The sequence below is a fragment of the Schistocerca cancellata genome, chromosome 4 (genome assembly GCF_023864275.1).
Source record: "Schistocerca cancellata isolate TAMUIC-IGC-003103 chromosome 4, iqSchCanc2.1, whole genome shotgun sequence".
In the NCBI taxonomy this organism is placed as follows: domain Eukaryota; kingdom Metazoa; phylum Arthropoda; class Insecta; order Orthoptera; family Acrididae; genus Schistocerca; species Schistocerca cancellata.
In genome coordinates this window covers 375,826,534-375,832,862 of record NC_064629.1, presented here as the reverse complement: position 1 = coordinate 375,832,862, position 6,329 = coordinate 375,826,534, and the positions used below count along the sequence as shown (strand labels likewise).

The following is a 6,329-nucleotide window of genomic DNA, read 5'->3' as shown; positions in this document are numbered from 1 at the left end:
ACCGCTGCAGCTGCCGAAAGCCGAAGAACAGCTTAAGCAATGGTGCCATGAGGAACATAGGAGCAATGTATATGTCCCTACCTCACTTGCTGCAATGAAATAGTTACCATTACAAAACAAATATACCTTATTTGGCTACAGGGACAATGCTCGAAATCATGGATTTCCAAGGAAACAGTAGGTGCGCCGAATTACGGTTTGCATCAGCAGACTCGGACTACCATTAGGGAGTTTGTGTATGCCGTGTTATGTTGGCAGCGCGGAGCAGCACTGTGCGTGCGCCGAGGAAGTGTATTGAGTCGATAACTGCGGTGGAGAGGTGGGCTGTGCGTTGTGTGGTCTGTGCTGTGTTTACATTTCGTTGTGTTTCTTTCACGCGTTGTTTAATGATGTTCAGATTGAATCATTTGAATTCAGTGAAAATCGTATCAGTTATATCTATAGTTCGATAGAAAGGAGTGTTCGTCGATGATGGCCCTTATGATCCATGTGAGTATAGTTAACGAATTTTTATATGGATTGCTGATGAATAAACGAAGTATGGAGAGCATTACACTGCCAAAAGTTGCGGTAATGTACACGGCGTCTTTCAAATGCTAATTCTTGCTTATGGGCGTTCCCAGTCACAGTGGATACTTTACGCTTTTTAATTAATTTAGGCTGTCAGGACCGCCGGAATATTCCATCGGTAGAAAATACATGCCGTATCAAATGTTATATTGCATGTTTACTACATGCTTTGCTGTTTGAAATGTGCCTATGATTCAAAGTTGTCTTAGGAACGTTGCATGTAGTTATAGCAGATTTAGGGTCTACAGCAAGATTTAAAATTGATAAGAAATGCCCACTGTACCTAATACTGTGTGTTTTATCTGCTAGAAATTACTAAAAAGACAGGGAATGTGAGCCTTCACAACATCAGGATCTCAGCTGTTATAGTGGATAACCAATGCCAGTCATGAATCAGTGCTGTGAAGCAATGTGTGATGAACATGATGGAGACTTTAGTAGTTGAGACATATTGTAACTAGAATAATAGGCGTACAATATTTTTCATAAGCAGGATGTAAGGCGCCAACACTTTAAAAACATATTACTGTTATATATTCTGTATGCTTATTTAACAGCTGCTAAAACTTCTCATAGACCTATAATTGGGCATGGATTTCATTAATTTTCTCCCGCAAGTTGAAATCGTACGAGACTTTCTGACGTTGACGATGTTTGAGTTTACATTTGGTTTGAAGCTCCATTCATATTATTGTCAGCCGCTCATCACCTGAAACGTGTCGCTTGTTCATTGTGTTATAGATCAAACTTACATAAGAGATTCTTGAATTGCATTTGAAAAACAAAACAAGAGAGTCACACTTCCCCCTCCCCTAAAGTATCTCGCACATCCAAGCTACAGTGGTGTACGACAGTATCATTTGATTTCTGTCTCAATATTTTAGATATTACTGATTGTTGGAAAAATCGGTAGTGTGAGAGACAGAATACAATGAAATATGTGACATCTGGACGTCTTGTAGTGGTATTCATTTTCTATTGGGACCAGATTTTGTTCACAGAAGAATGTATTATCATAATGAAATTTGTTAATTTCCAAGACTTGTGATAGTACACTAATATTTTCATGTATTTTCCAACCCATCTGGCACTGAGTTTTATGTTTTTCTATCCGTTCTTGGTAATATTTGCAATGGCATGGAGGAATAGCAAATAGACATAATGTAGTATGCCGTATACAATCTCATGTGCTCACTGTCTTAAACGACCGGTTTCGGATGTCTAGTATCAGTTTTTCAAGTGAAGCAACCACTTTGTCAATATACATGTGAGATTGTGGACTCTGTATTATAACCATTGTCGTCTGGATTATGCTTCAAGCATCAGTTATTATCATGACAATTACACAATATGCTTTTTGTGCTAGTGCACCTGAGCTAGCAAGAACATATCGTTCATTATTAGCGGTCATGGCACTAACCGGTCGCATAAACACCATAACATTATAATTTATCATAATACAATAACTTTAGTATGTACTCAGTTAATTGTTGATTGGCTTATATATGTTGTTCAAACTTTGTAAACCTTTGTAAGAAGGAAGTACAGGGATACAACGTTGGAAAAAATAGTCTACAGGGCTTGTCCTGGCATTTCATATATTTTACTTATAACGTTTAATTACCAAAGACACTATTCTGTGAAGTCGCTTGGTGCGTTTTAAATTACGTATGGGAATTTTGTATATGGCTTTCAAGCGAAGGAAATCAGTGACAGTAATGAAGCATCAATAGTTTCACCCTTCTGTTTTCTCTCTGTGCTAACAGTGCTTGCCTTTTGCCATGTTTCGGACAGGATTGTGACTTATCGGGTGGGCGTAGTACTCACGGTTCGGTCCCAAATCTGTCACCTCAGATACAAAAATTCTTGATCTGAAATTGTTACCCAATGTGTGCTTCGAAAGCAGCGGGGTGTTCCGCTATACGATGCACGTGCGAAACGGCTGGTGCTTGGGGGACAAGAGGCGGTTTTGAGCAGCACCCGCCATCCATCGGCAAGGCCGCGAAGCTTACCCGTATCCCTCTCTTCTGGTGGTGCCTGCTCTCCTGAGCGGTCGCCGCTACACACCACGCTTGGAAAGCGGCCGCGAAGAGGACCTACAATGAACATCGGAACTTGGTTGCCGAATATTGGTGTCCGGAAAACCTTACCGAGATTAAAATGTTGACTCATGAAAACAAAATCAATAAGCAACTTTTGTAAATTTATTGTGCCGTATTGAACTTATCTTGCAATACTTTTCCTCACAATATCTCTTCAACTGTTCCCTGTGTTTTTTCTTCTGTTCTTCTGAAGATTATGTAGTTTGCATAGAGGCTTTTCGGGATATTTGAAGAGCGCCGGAGCAAAACCCGATATATCCACTTTTGCCGTATTCGCGTGTTTGAGCTGTAGGGGGGAGATACGGGAGTAATAATACATGCTGCCACAAAATAATTTTCAGCACAACGCGACATCAAGTGTTTTATGGTGTGTTTCTTCTTTTTATAGCTTGTGGAGCCATTTAGAGATCACTATTTGTTACTTTCTGTATTAACAGCAAATGCGAATTTATCGGATTTTGTTCCGGCGCTCTTCATTTGTGATTACTGATTATAGTTCGAAATTTTGTCCTGTCTAGAAACATTTCTTCAAGAATGTCAGTTTCCTTTAGATCATTATGAAATTCTTTTGACCCGTTGGTTTGCTTCTTCGCGGATATAGCTAAATTCGAAATTTTCTGTGATACCTTGATGTTATTTTTTCTACTTCAGTGACCATAAAATTGTAATCGCCGTTTCCTATTGTAACTGTGATCACTTTTCTGTAACTTGAATTTTTTTCCTTTGGTTCATTATTAATTCCGATACTATTTTCACGTTTTGATCCTGAATTTTTTATTGTCTGTTATTGTCGACGACGGCATATCATTAGCACATGCTAGGCAATGAAAGTGCATTTTCTCTTGGAGACATCGACTAATAGTTATGTTTGCTCTGGGATTTTGACTTGAGCTAATAACTTATTCTCAGACTGCTATGAAACTTTATATGGATAATCCCTTTCTTCCGCCGTGCTGATCTCGAATGCCGCGGAAAGTTCGGGATTGATGTTGTCAATTAGGCTTTGATCAGTTGCGTAGCTTTCAAACAAAAAAAGTTAAATTCCGTTAATGCGTTAAACAGTGCCTGTCTGGATACAAAATCTGAAGCCAACACATGTGATTAGTTTTTCAAATTTGAGAGATGGTTTTGCGATTGTGGATTTGTTCTACACGCGATCTGCTTTTTCGTAATTTTGGCTGGTGTTCTGCAATAGTGGTATGTAGCTTCTGTTCTAACCTGTTAAGATCGCTAGAGAGGATGATGTAGCCAACAGAGTTTAGGGAGATTGCTATGTAGTTCATATCTGATTTTTCTTTCTTGTGGATTGAACGTATCTATGCTCCTTTCTGTTCTTTATGTAGGCTATTTTCTCATTTCGCCAGCTGTAATATTACCTCAAGGCTTTTAAACAACTTTGTCATCATCTCTTTTCAACATTTTCACAATTATTATTGTCTTCTACTGGTGCTTTGTTGCTCCATTTTTTACTTCCACTGATTAGCAAAATTTGAAAGTAGCTTGTTGCGAGGAGTCGCAGTTTTCTTTGTTGTTTGTTCTCAGTTTTTCATCGGGACACCTGAGGCATAGGCTGGGCTCTTCAAAATTATGAGCTTCGCCATAAAATTCCTTTTAGGTTTTGATGTTATTTGTTGTGAAGCTCTGATCAATTTATGTTAGTCTCTTGTGATCGTATGTAAATATTTCTCCTCTGAAGCTTAAGATGATGATTTTTTTTAAAGGTAATTACTGCCAATTGATTTCCGATTGGAGTGTGTTCCATGGTAACCTCGTTTTCAATCTTTTATCTATCACTCTGTCACATGTCACCCAAACGCTGACGTTTTCTTTTGAGAAGTCATCCCGGTCACGTAATGTCAGGGAGGCTAATTTTTAGTTTAAGGACTTTAGGCCTCACTTCTTGCTGTTCTGATTGATATCATTTTGCATTCATCAGACTGAATCCTTTCTTTTGCGGAATTAGTATGGGTAACCATGAGGTTTTAACTCTCACCACGAAAGAAAATCAAATTGGTGGTGGCGTCACATAGACACTAGAGCTGCGCGGTTCGGTAGTTTTGGTGCAGTACATAAATAACGTAGTAAATGCTAGGATTACCGGTTGCATTGGTAGGAAAAGAAACATAAATGAATGTGTGAGAGAAAGTGGGATCCGACGAATTCTTTGCCTTTTTGTTTTGCACACAATTAGGACAGCATATCGTTCGGTTCCGTACAAAATATGAATTGCATTTTATAAGCAATAAAAATTAGCTGATAACATATAATTATTGTTGTTATTTTGTACTCAATAGAACGTTCATCATGATGAAAGGCGAGTATCCAGCTATTACTGATCAGTGCGAATTTTTTTTATCATTAACAGAAACATGTTATATACAAGCTCGACGTGGTATTGAAGCGATGTTTGTTATGTTTCTGTATTGGGTTATTTAATTTTGACGTTTTTTGAGGAAACTGCGTGTTGTGCCACTTTATAATAAATCTGTATTTTTTGTTTTGTTTTTACAAACAACATCCCTTTGTTTCATGGCACAAATCAACAATTTTCTTAAAAAAATGAATTACACATGGCCAGTTTCAGTTTTGCTATAGGTACTGTTTATTTTTGCTATAGGTACTGTTTATTTTTAAGTAACGGACAGGATGGTAATTATGTAGAACAAAAATGTTGCGTAGGTTACGCGGCCCTTTATACGTTCTCACTCAATTTCTAGACGGTTCACCGCTTCCGGTTTCTAAGGTAATCAGTAAGACTAGTAGGAATACTACCGTAGTGGACGCATACTTACGATACTCTACGCCACTGGTCCCCAAAGTGCAGCCCGAATCATGTATTTGTGAGGCCCAAGGTTATCAGTCGTATTTTATAGTAATATACGTAGCATCTAATAGCCTAATAAAAAAACGTCAACTTCAGTTAAGAGCTTCTTAAGGGAGAGTTTCTCCGGCTCAGTAACAAACAAAAACACTTAAAAACATTAATATTTTAGGATGACCCTAATTTTATTTGCCGTTAGTGAATTCGGCCGCTTGCCTTAGCGACATAGGGGTGAGTAATGCGGCCACTGCGGGGCTGTAGGGTGAGAGAGGAAATGTTGTGTTTGTGTTCCAGTACCGATTAGTCACACTGAAGCGCCAAAGAAACTGGTACAGGTGTGCGTATTCAAATACAGGCAGAATACGGCGCTGCGCTCGCCAACGCCAAAATAAGACAATTGTCTGGCGCAGTTGTTATATCTGTTTCTGCTGCTACAATGACAAGTTATCAAGATTTAAGTAAGTTTGGACGTGGTGTTATAGTCGTCGCACGAGCGATTGGGCACAGCGTCTGCGAGGTGGCGATGAAGTGGGAATTTTCTCGTAGACCATTGCACGAGTGTAACGTGAATATCAGGAATCTGATAAAACATCAAATCTCCGACATCGCTGCGGCCGGAAAAAGTACCTGCAAGAACGGGACCGACGACGATGTAAGGGGTCATTGTTGGCAACTGGAATAAAATAATAAATGGATCCTTTTACCGACCTCCAAATTCTGATGACACAGTTGTTGAAAGATTCAAAGAAAACTTGAGTTTGATTTCAAACACGTACCCGACTCATACGATAACAGTTGGTGTGACTTTAATTTACCCTCGATATGTTGGCGAAAAT

The 6,329-nt window shown here is 39.0% G+C and overlaps 1 protein-coding gene across 5 annotated transcripts in view; it reads left to right on the top strand.

The window, feature by feature from the left end:
• Nucleotides 1–318: 318 nt before the first annotated feature.
• Nucleotides 319–6,329, top strand: part of LOC126183767 (serine-rich adhesin for platelets) — a 367,472-nt gene continuing 361,461 nt past the window's right edge. For all 5 annotated transcript variants that reach the window (XR_007536807.1, XR_007536808.1, XM_049926000.1 and 2 more), the window contains exon 1: nucleotides 319–489. The gene's annotated coding sequence lies outside the window, so the exon portion shown is untranslated. The remainder of the gene's footprint in view (nucleotides 490–6,329) is intronic.